Source organism: Pinus tabuliformis, chromosome 5_2 (genome assembly GCF_031772625.1).
Source record: "Pinus tabuliformis cultivar Carrire ecotype Pingquan chromosome 5_2, CPIR1, whole genome shotgun sequence".
Lineage (NCBI taxonomy): Eukaryota > Viridiplantae > Streptophyta > Pinopsida > Pinales > Pinaceae > Pinus > Pinus tabuliformis.
This window is the reverse complement of record NC_142306.1, coordinates 575,056,663-575,072,083: the sequence shown is the minus strand read 5'-3', so window position 1 is coordinate 575,072,083 and position 15,421 is coordinate 575,056,663.

Sequence of the window (15,421 nt, the reverse complement as noted above, 5' to 3'; positions counted from 1 at the left end):
TGGAGGTGTTTTGATGCAGGACGGTAAAGTGGTGGCTTATGAGTCAAGAAAGCTCAAAGAGCATGAACAACAATATTCGGCTTACGATCTAGAACTTACTGCAGTAGTGCATGCATTGAAAGTGTGGCACCATTACTTGTTGGGAAAGAAATTTTTACTTATGACAGACCATAGCAGTCTAACTAATTTCTTTAAGCAGCCTAATTTAAATGCACACCAAGCTTGGTGGACAACATTCCTGAGCGAATTTGACTTTGATATAAGACACCTTAAAGGCAAGGAAAATCGAGTGGTCGATGCTTTAAGTAGAAAGGTTCAATGTGTGTATGAAATTCGGTATCACCACATAGAGTTTGATGTGACATAAAAACTCAAGGAAGATGTAATTAATGATCATGAATATAAATTTTTATGGCAACAAACTAAGAAAATGCAGGATTCAGGGAAACCAACAGAGTATGGCATAGATGATAGGAAATTGTTGATTTTTAAAGGAAGGGTGTATGTTTCCAATTAGGTAAGCTTCAAACAAATGTTGTTAGATGAGTTTCACTGTAGTCATTATGTCGCTCACCCAGGTTATCAGAAGTTGTTCTTTGCAATTAAGAAAAGGTATTTTTGGCCTGGAATGAGGAAGGACATCATGACATATTTGGTGAAGTGTTTAGAATGTCAAGATGTTAAAGTTGAGGATAAGCACCACGCTGGACTGCTCCAATCACTTCTGATACCTGAGTTGAAGTGGGAAATAATTACATTAGATTTCATAATTGAACTTCTGAGAACTTAGAAGTGGCATGAATCCATCATGGTGGTGGTGGAAAGGTTGGGAAAAGTCAGTCATTTAATTCCTATTAAATCTACCTATAAGGTGGTGGAAATCGCTGACATCTTTATGAAGGCAATATTCCGACTATATAGTATGTCGAAAGTAGTAATTTCAGATAGAGAATTGAAATTTACATCTGAATTCTTAGAATCTCTTTTTACAGGGCTAGGTACTCATATCCAATTTAGTACCACTTATCACCCCCAGCCAGATGAACAAACAGAGTGGGTCAATCACGTATTGGAAGATATGTTACAAATGTATGATGTTATAGCCAACCAAATGTGAAGACTATCTACATTTGGTTAAATTAAACTATAACAACAGCTACCATGAATCATTAAAGATGAGCCCCTATGAAGTGTTGTATGGAAGAAGGTGTAGGACTCCAGCTAGTTGGCATAACCCAGAAGACAAGATGATCCTAGGACCCGAAATGTTAGCAGAAATGGAACAAGAAGTGAAGAAAGTTCGACAAAACTTGAAAGTGGCTCAAGATAGAAAAAAAGTTTATGCAGATAAAAAGAGAAGTTTCAAAGAATTCCAAGTCAGAGATCATCTTTATGTCTGGATAAAAATGAAGAAAATCACCTTGTAGTGGGGTATTTGTGCTAAATTGACAACCCTCTACTCTATCCCTTTCCAATTCATGGAAAGGATAGGACTAGTAGCTTATCAGCTTGCTCTTCCTCATCACATAAAATTTCATAATGTGTTTCACATGTCACTATTAAAGAAGTATGTGTATGACCCCAAGCACATTATTAATTGGAAAGATGTGCAAGTAAGTATGAATGAATTTGAATTACATTATATCCAAGCTAGAATTAATAACTAATGGTGATAATGATGTTTTTGATAGATCGAACAGGATGGGGAATGTTTGGTAGAACCCTTTCATATTCTCAATTAGAGAGAAACAACGTTGCGAAAGCGAGTTATCACCCAAGCTAAAGTGCAGTGGAAGAAATTTAGCCCAGAGGAAGTTACTTAGGAAGATGAAAGCCTACTGAGGCAAGATTATCCTACTTTGTTCCATGGACTACAGTAGACACCGAGAATGGTGTTTTTCCTAGGGGGGAAGATTTTTCACCTCCCAGATAACAGTTAGAAATTACTTTATCTTGTTTAAGATTTTAGTAAATAGAACTCAGGAAATACCAATGACATTTTAGATGAATATTCAAATGGGATAATATTGTTTTTTTTATATTAATTTTAAATCTCAGGATCCAAGAAGGGAGACCCGAAACGGGTTCCAACCTCCAAGAAGTTAGAAATAGTTAAAGATAATTACACCTTTCTTTCTTGGAGATACAAAAAAATCTTGGAGGAAAGAAAGGGGTTCAGTCTGATTGGAGAAAGAGGTAGAATTGGGAATAATAGGAAGGACATCTAGAGTTGGAATTGAGCTAGTGCATCACCTCATTACAAAAATGAATCAGAGGCTTCAAAGACTGGAAAACACTCCTAAGGTTTGTTTCCTAATTCAAAAATAAGGAATATTGTTGGCTGTTGTTTTGGAGTGGAAGCTTGGGGGTAGAAGAGGATTTCATTTCCCTTCTTAAGGTTGGGTGGAGAAGGTCTCACCCTATTGAATTCGTGAAATTTTAGAGAATAGATAAGTATTTAAGATTCATCTTAAGTCTGTAATTTTTGCATGGAAGAGTACCTGTTAACATTATGGTTGAAATTATGTAAGTAAATTCCAGAATTTATATTTTTCCTGAGATATGGATATGAAAATGAATGATGAATGCATAATGTTTTGTTATGTATTTCATTTGGTACAAACTGGTAGCTAAAGGGGCCATTAATAGCATTGGTACAAACATTGTTGTAGGGAATAAGATCTAGATAAAGAAATGGAAATATGAAAACCCTGCAGCCAATTAAAACTGCGAATGGGGTACGTTAGTAGAGCTTGGAACATAAACAATAAACCAAGAAACAATAATATAGGAAATTTGAACTAGAAAATAGTTAAAACAAAAGAGGGTGTTGTATGTGGCTAAAGAAATATAGCATAATCATAATAATTAACTGAGTTCAAGAGACATAGATTTTATATCTTTTGAGAATCCCAAGGTTTTATTAAACAAAAGTGTAATATGAGGACATCCTAATAATACACAGAATAATGGTGAAGGGGTTAGGACTGAGTTGCCGACTCTGTATCAACTCAGTCCATTCCTATACGCAACTCTATGTAGATAAGTTCTTACATGTTTTCGCTGTTGACCCTAAACTTATTAAAAAATTGTAAACATCGAAATATTGACGATAGGGTAGCCGGAAGGGATTATTACTTAAAACAATTGTAGTAATAATAATAACATGCATAATAATAGACAGAAGATAAAACCCAAATCAGAGTACCTATCTCCTTTTCTTAAAAAAGTGTCTATTCTTATAGAGAGGACTAAAAAAGAACTCGCTCACTAACTTGTAAATACTAAATGAACATGTGTATTATTTTCATGTATAGAGAAAAACTCATTATAATAGTGTCGCTAAACTTGAAAACGAAAATAAACTCATTGAATTCAACATTAAATGTATTACAGGGTTAAAACCAAAGATTTGGATAGGAAATTCTTAAATAGAAAATATATTAATTAAGGGCATGTCTACCTCAAATCATAGTTATACAAGAAAGATTGGCGCAGAGAGACAATCTATAATAAACTAATAGGTCTAAAATAAATTGCTTGAAACATGGCTATATTCAAAAGTATTCCTTCAGCATAATCTAAGGTCTAGAAACCCCATTCCTAAACCCTACACGCCGACTAGGTGCAAGAAAGCAGAAAGTCACCTAGTGTTTAGGATATTGAAACCATGAAGCCAGGATTTGAAACCCCTATGAAGGTGTGCCTATAGGTTGCAAACCACACAGAAGGTAAAAAACTAAAGAAGGAATAGGATACCTGTAGCTAAGTAATTAACGTGATGTGTATGGTTATAGGGAAGGTGGAAGGGTGGCAGAAATTACCTATGACAGGAATTTCAGCTTTCTGAAACCCTAAGATTCCATTGTTAGACCTTCGATCTAGAAATGTTGTACACCAGAACAGAAAAATGAACTTGTTAGAGGAACGATACCTGAACTGTAAGATGCAACCATAAAAAATATTATAAGACTATGAGAGAATCCAAGTTTTACACTAATTAAGATCAAAACAACTGTAAGAAAAAGTCACCTATACAAGTGGGTATCTAGAAAACTCCGTTGGAATTTGAAGTGACCTTAAGAATGAAACCCTCCGCAAAATAGAGAAATTGGTGGATGAGCTGATTAACCCATGAGTTGTGACGATGATTAGGCCATAGAAACAAAGAACCATCTCACGAGTAGTGCATATCTAGTAGTGAAACATCTAGTATCTTGTGGAACAATCCTTAACAGAAGCTTCAATGGCACCGAGTTGCAGAGCGCAGCCTCAAAGGAGTGCATGAGGAAAACGAAAAAATAAGGGCACAATCACGAGAGACTAGAACACTAACTACTCTCAAATGGATTTACACCATTGGATTAGCCTTGGGGGCATCAAAATTTGCAAGATGCCCAACTGTTTGTCGTGCTGAGACCCAGCGATATTTCACCTAGCCTTCTCGACACTTCAAATAACCATTCTAAAGTTCGGGTTAAGGCGCATGGGGTTTAACAATATTGCCACATTACATTTTATGCAAACATTATCATATTACACTGTTGATTGCCTTCGTAAATAAACATTTTAATATGTTGCAACGATATGGTTTTGAGGGTATAGTAATCATGGAGTAAGTATTGCAATAGTAAGTTTAGAGTAAAGTAAATAAATGTTATTTTTTTATTTATGTATATTAAGTTATGGTTTATAGGTTTACATGTTACAAGTGGTATCAATATTTTATTTTAGTATAAGTATTAGTATTATATTTGAGTTTTATTATGCATGTGATTTATGATTTTGGTCTATGATGATTGCATGTGATCTATGATTTTGGTTTATGATGGTTACGTGTGATTTATGGTTTTTATCTATGATATTTCTATTTTGAGCTAACCTGATGTGATAGGTTTATACGTGATGATTTGGTCAAAGATGCTAGTTTGAATTCTTGTGATAGGATGTGAACATAATTGCAAGTGTACCTTGTTGACAGACCACCAATGAGGTATGATTTGAAGTTATTTTAGTTTACTTTTAATCTAATGGAATTTATGTGCTGGGTACAGGAAAGCATGAAATGCCCGATTGGCTCATCAAAACTAATAGTAAGCATTAGTAACAACAAAAAAATAAATTAGAATAGGTAGTATATGTTGGTAAAACATTCAAGAGCAAGGCCATTGTGTGACACTGGTACCCAATAGTGTCCATTGATTTCCATGAGCATCCTATGACCAACATGATGGTTTTTAAGGCAAGTATATGACTTCGTTTTTGGACCTTCAATTGCAAGGAAACCTTGCCGAGGGATGGACTTCCTCGGATAGAGGTGCCAGTGGAACTTGGAAGGTGTGTGACTAAATGGAAGCGAGTGACTGGATTGGCCGAGGGACTTTGTAGGAGAGAAAGGCAGGCTCATGATATATTTGTTTTATTCATTAGCATTTCCAGATGGAATCAAATGTACATTGGGAGTTTTCCCCAGAACAATGAGCTATCAATTGTTCATTGAGAGGAAAAGTAGTGCTGGATTGTAGCACTAGACATTGGAGGAAACTTTGACTTTGACAGTGGATTCTCGACTTCCTGGGAAGGAGGTGAATGATGGTACTACTTTTGAGGGTGGATGTGTGAGCCTCTGGATTCCCTCATTGATTGATATGAGCATCGTATCCTTTTATTTGTTGGATGATAAAATGTGCATATGTGTATATGTATGTATTATTGTTAATACTGTATCGAGTTGGATTTATAAAGCTCCAGAGATAGTATGATTATGTGTTGGGTGAAGAAAATGTGTATGTGTGTATATGTGGCTATTATTGTAAATACCATACTGAGTTGTGTTATTAATCTCCAGTAAACGGTATGATTGTCATGTTTCAAAAGTGGTCATTGTAAATACTGCAACGAGCTATGTGATAAAGCTCCATGGGTAGTATGTATTTTTTTCAATATTCTTGTTGGTTATAAGTGTCATTGAACACTGAGGATGGTGTTCCCCCAAGGGGGAGGGTTCTCTAACAACCCTAGTTAAAAATCCATATAAAAATATATAAGACCGTGTTCATGGGACACATAATCCAAGTTGAATGTGGGGTAAAACATCCTAGTGGGTGTTCATTTCAGTTTATAATGGATATGGAAATTTCCAAATGCAATGGCAAAGGCTCTGGAAAGCCAAAATGGAATTTTTGGCACATTTATTTATGAAAATAATGGAAATTAGGAGAAAATGAAGGTGAATGGTCACAAGTTGCATGTAAGGAGGAAAATGAAGGAAAATAATTGAAATTGAAGAAAATAGAGGCCTCATTGATAAAACAGCTTCTGAGGATCAATGGGAAGGCTTTCTCATTGTAGAATTTTGTCAGATCAGTTTTGGAGCTCTCATTCTATTCTGTCTCTCTCTCTCTCATACTCTTGGACACTTAGAGTTTTCTTTGAGCAATCTTGGAGGAGTGTGGCATACTTGGGGTTTTGTAGCAAGAAGGAAAAGGAAGAGTAGGAAATCGCAAGAGGAATTTGGGATGAACGACTATAACAAGTTTTTCTTGCAAGTACCAAGCTGCATGTATGTTTTCCTCACTAGTTTTGGCATGCATGCCATATGGATGTGGTTTCCTACTCATGATATGTCATTGCCATGGAGGATTTCCTATATTGATAGTGGATTTTCCTATCCTTATCATTTCCAAAATATCCATGGTGTTGCGGGTTCATTTCTTTATTTTTCTAGTTCGTTTTCATGTTTCCTTTAGCTTGGGTTGAGTTACTAGTCCCTGCAAGCCCTGGTTGGACAAATGCTCTCAGATTCCTGTAATAGATTCAGTTGAGTTACTAGTCATGGAAGCTTTGGTTAGACAAACACTCTAGAAGCCCTCGGTGGGTTGTGTTACTAGTTCTCAAAGCCCTAGTTGGACAAAAACTCTAGAAGCTCGGTGGTAGCTTCGGGTTGAGTTATTAGTCGTGGAAGCTTTGGTTGGAACAAATGCTATGGAGCCTTAGAAATATTAGGTAGAAACCAACCTAATGATGGTTTGTGATGTCCGACTGTGAGGTGGAATCACTACTTGATGGGTTGAGGTGGTCTGGCCTCTATAAGTTATGGTTTGGTTTTTATGGATTGTTCCATGATATCCCACATTCATGCTTATAAAATGGCATGGGGGTGACTATCTGAAGAGAGATTTGGCTCAGCCATGTCTACGGTCAGGTGGTTCGTGGAAGTCCCACACCTAGTTGGGCTTTTCATCATCAATATGATGTTATTTCTTCTTGTTATTTCATGAGTATTATGTTGGCCTGGTTAAATGTTGATTATATGGTTGTTTTTTCCTTGGTATTTTTGTAGTTACTATGCTATTTATGAACATGTATTAGATAATGGCTATGTGTGGCTCTCATCATGTTTTTACTTGTAAATGAATGAAAAATGTGTCTATGGCCTAATAGATGAAATTTCAGCTAATGTGTTGAGGCATCAATGATTCTTAAATACTTTCAGATAAGTATGAGACCCCTATACTCTCAGTTAATACCTGTAGCTTTCATGTGTGTGACACATTTGAAAAAATGTATGTCATGGATAGTAGGGGTCTAGTCTAGTCCTTGTAAATGTTTATTCAAATGTATCATTGTTCTGTTTTCAAATGTATCATTGTCCTCCTTGCAAGGCCTAATCAACCTCTCATAACTAGTCAAAATTAAATCATCAACATATAATACAATAATAAGTAGCTTACATTCTAGCAATATGTGATAAAGGTTCACATCGGCTTCACTTTTTTTGAAGCCCAACTAATGAGATAATTGTTGATCCTAGTGTACGAAGTACATGGTTCTCATTTGAGACCATACAATGCTCGCTTTAGTCTACACACATGAGACTCTTGATCAAATGTCTCAAAACATTCTGGTGTCTGGATGTACACCTCCTCCTACTTTGAGAAATGTTATTTTTACATCCATATAGTGGATGTTCCACCCCATCTATGTAGCCAATGAAAGAATTGATCCAATAGATGGATACCTTGCTATAGGAGAAAAGGTTTCCTCATAGTAATTTCCTAAACTTGAGAGAATCCTTTAGCTAACAATATGGCCTTATCCTTATTTATGCTTTCATATACTACATGTTTAACCTTGAATATCTATCTCGAACCCACAAATGATTTATTTTTTGGTCTTGGGACCACTTTGAAAACATTGTTATTCATGAAGGATTTGTATTCTTCCACCATTGCATCAACCCAAACAAGTTTCTCTACTTCTTCCTCGAAAGAGGATGGACCAGTCTCTACAAGCTCGGTCATTAGATCCATGTAGCTAGTGTACCTCTTAGGTGACCTCCTTTGCCTGAAAAAAATTGAAGGAGATCCCACATTAACTCTTACATCCTACACCAATCTAACACATTCCATATCTCTTTTCCTGCCTTCTCTGAATGGTTTTTCTTGAGTGGATGTCTCCACTCTACCTCCTCTCTAATCCTCTAATGGTGGTTTCTCCACAACTTCTTGAGGCTCCTCCCAAGGATCTTTCTTTAGAGCTAAAATATCCTCTTCTAGTGGGATTCGAATCCCCCTCTCAAGAGAGAATTGCATCGCTTTCTCCTCATAAAATTTTACATCCCTTTGGAAAAATATCATTCTAAGGGATGGTAACTACAAATGGTAGTTGTGGGGATTTTTTGTGTAAACCACAAATACTCCCAACTCTATTGTCATCTCAAGATTCTTCCTTGATTCTTTGGAGACATGGTAGTAAATAGAGGCTCCCAAATTCCTAAAGTGAAGCACATCTGACTTTCTCCCTGAGAAGGACTCCTCAAGTGTAATCATACCAAAAATCTAATGAGGACTCTAGTTCTACAGTTAGACTGTTACCTTACATGGCTCTACCTACAAATGCAGTGGCAGGCGTTGGTCACGTAGCATAGTTCTAGTAGCTCTAACAATGCTCTTATTCTTTCTCCCATCTACCCATTATGTTTTAGGTTATGGGGTGTTGTCATCTCTCTTCGAATGCCTTCTTTTCCACAAACATTCTTGAAGTCATTTGAAACATACTCACCTCCACTTTCACTCCTGAGAGGCTTCACCTTATTGCTGGTCGCTTTCTCAACTAATGCCTTGAATTCTACAAACTTGGAGAATGTATCATCCTTCTTCCAAATGAAGAATGTCCAACAATCCCTTGAAATATCATCAATAAAAATAACAAATATTTATGTGTGGTAGTGGAGGTTCTCAAGAAAAGTCCACAAACATCAGAGTGGAATCTTTCTAATACTACACGTGATTTGTTGTCTCGATCATGGAATGTGGATTTTTCACACTTCCCAAAAGCACAACTTTTACAGATGTACTACTTCTCAAGTGATCCTTTGGGGAGGCCAGTGGTTATTTGATAAATAATATTCAAGATGCCATGATGCAAATGGCCTAATATCTTGTGTCAAATTTAAATGACATCATGACTTTGCACCTTCTCTACCTTATTACTTAATGCATCAAAATATTCCCATCCAACTTGTTCAAGTTCTTCACATGAACCCCAATTTTCTTCACTTATCGACTGGATATGTGTCTCATGAATGATTTCCCTTTGCTAAAGATCACATCATGACCATTGTCTTCCAAAACAACTAAAAAGATGATATTTTTCTTTAGGCATGGCAAAAAAATGATATCTTTGAGATGGAGAGAGGATCCTAACTCCATCTGAAATGTTATTGTTCCAATTCTAATAGCACCGTACCCTCCATCATCCCCTAGTTCTATATGAATCTAGATATATTTCCCCTCTAGGTCAATGAAAAACTCTCTACACCTTGTCATGTCGAACGTGACACTAGAGTACAAGTACCACACACTCCCCATCACTATGTTGGCCATGTTTGCGATAAAGGTGAATTCAAGCTCAAGCTATGAATCCAAAGCTTCACCTGTTACTCCTCCTGAGTTCTTCTTTCTAGACATTTTGTGTGGAAACTTCGTAGCATAGTGCCCAAATTCATGATAATTGAACATTTTATTTTGGACAAGTCTTTCTTCTTTCCCCCTTGGATGGATTTATGTTTGGTTTGAGATTTATTTCATTTTCCATTGTTTCCCTTTCCAACCGATGAAAAATTTTCTTCATCCTCTACATTGAATGAATTTCCCTCCCATTTATTTCCCCTAAAATCTTCTTGGACCAAATTAGATGATATCATTTCCCACTTCGAAAACTTTTCCCTTCCATTCACCAAGTCTTGGTAGTTATTCCATCTTTTGGGAAGGCCTAGAAGAGCTAGGATCACCAGGTCATCTTCTGCGACAATCACACCAACCCCTCCAAGCTCATCATGAACTTTTGTAAATCTGCTAAGATATTGCGGGATAGTTTCATTCTTTCACATCTTGATATTTAGAAATTTACCTTTGAGGGATAGTCTTCTATTGTCACTGTTATTATGAACTAGATATGTTAGTGTTTGCCACATTATGAAAGGAATTTATTTCCCATGGAGATTCGAGACAATGTGGTCTTTTAGTCCCTCCAAGATAATTCTCCTCACCTTGGCTACATCATTCTTCCATTGGGCTAGGTTCTGTGCATCAGATGATCTTGGTTTTGTCATTTTTTTCTTGACATATTCCAACAATCTGTTTTCATCAAGCACCACCTCCATGTGATCCATCCATGTAATGAAATTTGAGCTGCCTTCCAATGCATGCTCTAATCTCATCCCATTGAAAGTCATATTCCCAACTCTAAAGGGATCCAGGTACACCAAAGCTGCAAATTTGAACCTCTTGAGGAATAACTTTTAAATTCCTATTCTAAGATGAATTTAGCTCTGATACCATGTATAAATATGGTGTAGAATTGCAACTTCTCAAGAAATTTTAATCTAAATCAAGAGGCACAATTCTACTCTATAACTATGCAAAATTCAATTCACAATTTAGAATAACAATATCAAACATGCAATAAGAAGTCACATACATGTATATAATTTTTCTAGGGGAAATAAACTACTAGAAATCCCTTAAGCCCACATGCATTAATTAGATGAATAGAGACAATATTACAATTGCTAATTCAATCTGAGGTCAACCTACAAGTGAATAACCTATTTCACTTCTCAATGAGAAGACTTGACCCAAACTTATTCAATTTCAGCCTCTTCTTGAGACCATATTTTCTTTAAAAATTACCGAGGAATTAGGCCCCTATTATTTAGAAATTTTCCTCCAATTGATTGCAAATTCCCAAGGCTTCTCATTCAGTTGCATGAAACACCTATACACTGATGACTAGTCTACAACCGATGTTACATTGCCTTGGAATATCCCTCATAGCTAGGGAAATCAAACTCTCTCCATGCAATAGCTATTTTGGTCTAATTAATCAATTAACTAGAAGATCACCAAGTTACACTATTGCCCCACTACACAACTGACCTTCCACTAGTTCTTTCAATAGTTAGAACTAGCTTAACTAGAAACAACTTGAAATAACTGACCTTGATTGCTAGAAATTAGCAATCACACATGCTTAATTGAACTACAAGCCCTCTAACTTGAATTTACTGAGTTAACTGAGTCACAAGATCCTTGTCACACAAGTTAAGTTGCTTCAACTTTTCTTTTGATGTGGAAATTCAAATTTTCTCAATTTGAGAAAGGCAAAATCAAATTAAGACTTTCTTGGTTCATTTTTTAATAACATTGAATTTCTTATATGGGTGTTGAATTCTCCTTCTTACTTTCATCCTGAGGTCTTCCTCGCTTCTTATCCAATTTTTCTTTAGTATTATTATTACCTTTATAACCCTACATAGGCTCTAAATTATGCATAGACTTCTCATAACACATTTTCAACTTCCTAATTATTTCCTCTATTGTCCGAGGCTCATCATACTAAATCTGATAATTAAATCTTATAGGTAATCCACTAACAAATATTTGAACCTTTGTTTTCTCATTCTTAAGATACAAATACCTTAATAGCTCCAAAACATTAGTCATATACTCTTCATCTGTCATAGATCGCATCTTAAGCTCATATAACTCCTTAGCCTTACCATCATAGTACCTCTCTGATAAGTACTTCTTTCAAAAAGGACTTTTAAACTCATGCCAACTCAACTCCTTTATATTGATACCTATGACACAATTCACATCTTCCCACCATATGTCTTCTTTCCTTTTCATAATGAAAATGGCTATCCTAGCTTTCATATTCTTTGTGTAAGCATTTAATTGAAAGAAATATTTCATCCCAAGTATCCATGCTTCTACATCTTCCAATTTTATGAGAAAACGTTTTTCGACATAAATCACATGATAATACATTTGTCGACGTGTTTCGAACCAACAAGTGTGGTTCATCATTAGGACAAGTTGAAGAATCAGATCCTGGCTACAAATTAAATAGGGAGAGCAGATCGTCCAATGGCTAAGTTTGACTAAAAAATGGCTATATTGGGTTAGACTGGACAAACGACTATAATTGACCAAGAAACGACTAGATTTGACCAATTAAATTGTTGAACTATAATAATATTATTATTATGTTAAAACAAATATTATTTTAAAATTTATCAAGAGTTATTTTAATTAAAAAGGATTTTGGGTTAACACTATTTCATTTAGGGAATATTTACCCTAATTTGTATAATAACTATTAGTGAATGAAAGGTTTTAATCTAAATTAATAATGATAGATTAATAGTATTAATCTTCTTCTTCATGGCTTGTATAACTGATTAATATAAATTCAATAGTAAAGGAATTAATTATTGTTTAAGCTAGAATGTTCAAATTAGACGTGTGTAATTAGTAATAGTATGGATATAAATATTAGTTATTATTATGTTATTGTAGTTATAATAAAGTATCATTCTTATCATTAATGGTTAGTTTATCTAATGGGAATAGATCTAGGGATGATATTACTAGTAAGGATTAATATAATAGTGTTATAATAATAGTATTATTATTAAAGGTTTGTGTAACTAATTAATAAAAAGATGTATGATGGGAACATCAACTTGCGATTAAAATATTAGACAATCTCTTAAACCAAGGGAGAATTATAAAGAAGAGTAAGGAAATACGGTTAAATAATCAAGAAAAAGATAGTAATAGAGGAAGGGGAGAAAGGGAAAGTAACGATGAGGAAGAGAGAGCCGGGATCCAGCAACTACTTCTTCTCTCTATCAAAGTTAGGAGACTTGGGTTTATTGAACTCATATAGCAAGTACTGCTTCTTACTCCTCCTGTAAGGATGATATTGATGATGACCATGGTGATTGTCTGAACCAGAACTAGAATCAAAACCCATAACCACTACCTGTCCTATTAGGTGTATCTAACCATCTACCATAGTTGACTATGTAATTTGTATCTAACATGTTCCCACCATGATACCTTCTATCATATGTCCCATTAGTCCTGTCCTCCTATCCATAATGGATTAGTGGATGTCGTTGTCTCTGAAAATATGAAAAAATTTGAAGGACGAATGCATTGACCTCTTTTTGTTTTATCTGAGCCCTAGAAAATATTTCCTATGATTGAATGATCTTGTCATTATTTGCTCTGGAACTCCTAATTTTTTCCTTTCAGCTTCTCAAGGTGTCTACCATGTATGGAGAGTACTCATGTCTTTGTTGCTCATTTGATCTATAAGGAGAGTTGCATGAAATATAATCCACCATTTTGCTTTCTATCTTTGATCTTCTACTTCCTACAAACATTTCATGTCATATAACCAAATATAAACATAATCCAACATACCTCAGTGAAGTTAAGGGGAGTCTATTTCGTTAGCACATTCAATCCATATTAGCACACCATATGTATATATGATGAAATCAACATATCAATCATCATAACATATAAACATCATCAACATAAACATTAGACACAAGTATAACAACGAATATCACAACGCATGCATAAAAAACAGATAAACAACTAACATGCAAGCGGGACATACACATTCCACTCATCTAGTCCTAATGTTTGAACCCAAATGCTATGATACCAATACGTAACCACCCCTCCCACATTTAACTAGTTTCACCCATTTGCTAGGGTAAACACGAGACAAAGAGTTACTATAATATGACCTGAGCTCAAAGGTCCAGTTAAGGAGGTGGGACCTACAAACTAAACACAAACTCACGACTCACAACATCCCTTGGGGCTCCAAGACACTCAAGGGCCAAAGAACCATTGTAGGTGAAAAAACCCTAAGTCAGGGATCATTTTCAGTAAACTATGCTCACAACCACATTTATGAGAAGGCTTTGATGTGGTTGAATTCCTTCAACAACACACACAACACTACCTGAGTTCAGTTCTCACCCAAATTGTCTAGTTCAAAGGGTGTGGTCCCACAATCTAAGCCACAATTCCAGGTCAACCTCTAGACCACTAATAATAATTTCTTGATACTTATAAGAATCATAAATGACATAATGATAATGCTAAACATACATACTTGAGTCACTAAATTGACCTAGACTGACCATAACATACTAGGAATTTCATCAAATACATGGCAAACATGTAAGCTACATGTCATGAATGCATATCCAATTAGAATAGTATTATATTTATCTAAGAACCACCAAGAAGGCACTATTCCATCTCCGCAAAGCTGCAACAACACTGATTAGTTCATACATTCATCAACCAATAATATATTCATTAAACATGCTAAGATCTATAGAAAATATACATCATGTGACCACCATATAACAAGAAAGTAACTAGCATATAAACAATGGAATCTTATCCATAATATCACCAGCATAATCACTACAAATACCGATAGGTCACAATAGTAAAATGTATCATATTAACATATGAAAATACTGACCAAGTTAGTGAATTTAATGTACCACTCGACAAAAAATTGGGCTAAACCAAATCTCTCTTTCTGCTAATCACCAACATGCCATATCCCAAGCATTGATGTGGGATCTCATGGAATAACTAAAACAAAACCAAACCAGGGCTTCACGAGGAAAAACCACCTCAACCCGGAACTGCAGTGATTCAACCTCCATGGTCAGACATCACTAACACCAACTAGATAGTTCTCTACCCAAGATGTATAGGGCTTCATGAACTAGTAACTCAACCCACATCCTTCTAGGGCTCGAGAGATTTTTCCAACTTGGATCTAGGGACCAGTAACTCAAACCACCAAGGGATATTTACCATTTCTCCCAACCTAGGCTCCAAGACTAGTAAATCAACCCAAGCTATTCCAATGCTTCAAGAGCATTTGTTCCAATCGACAACCATAAGGAATTATGAACACCAATTGGAAAACAATCAAGTGGAAAAAACCACAAGACCATGGCTATCTATGAAATGGAAACACAAGGTTAAAACCATCGTTAATCTAGTAAAATATCCATTCC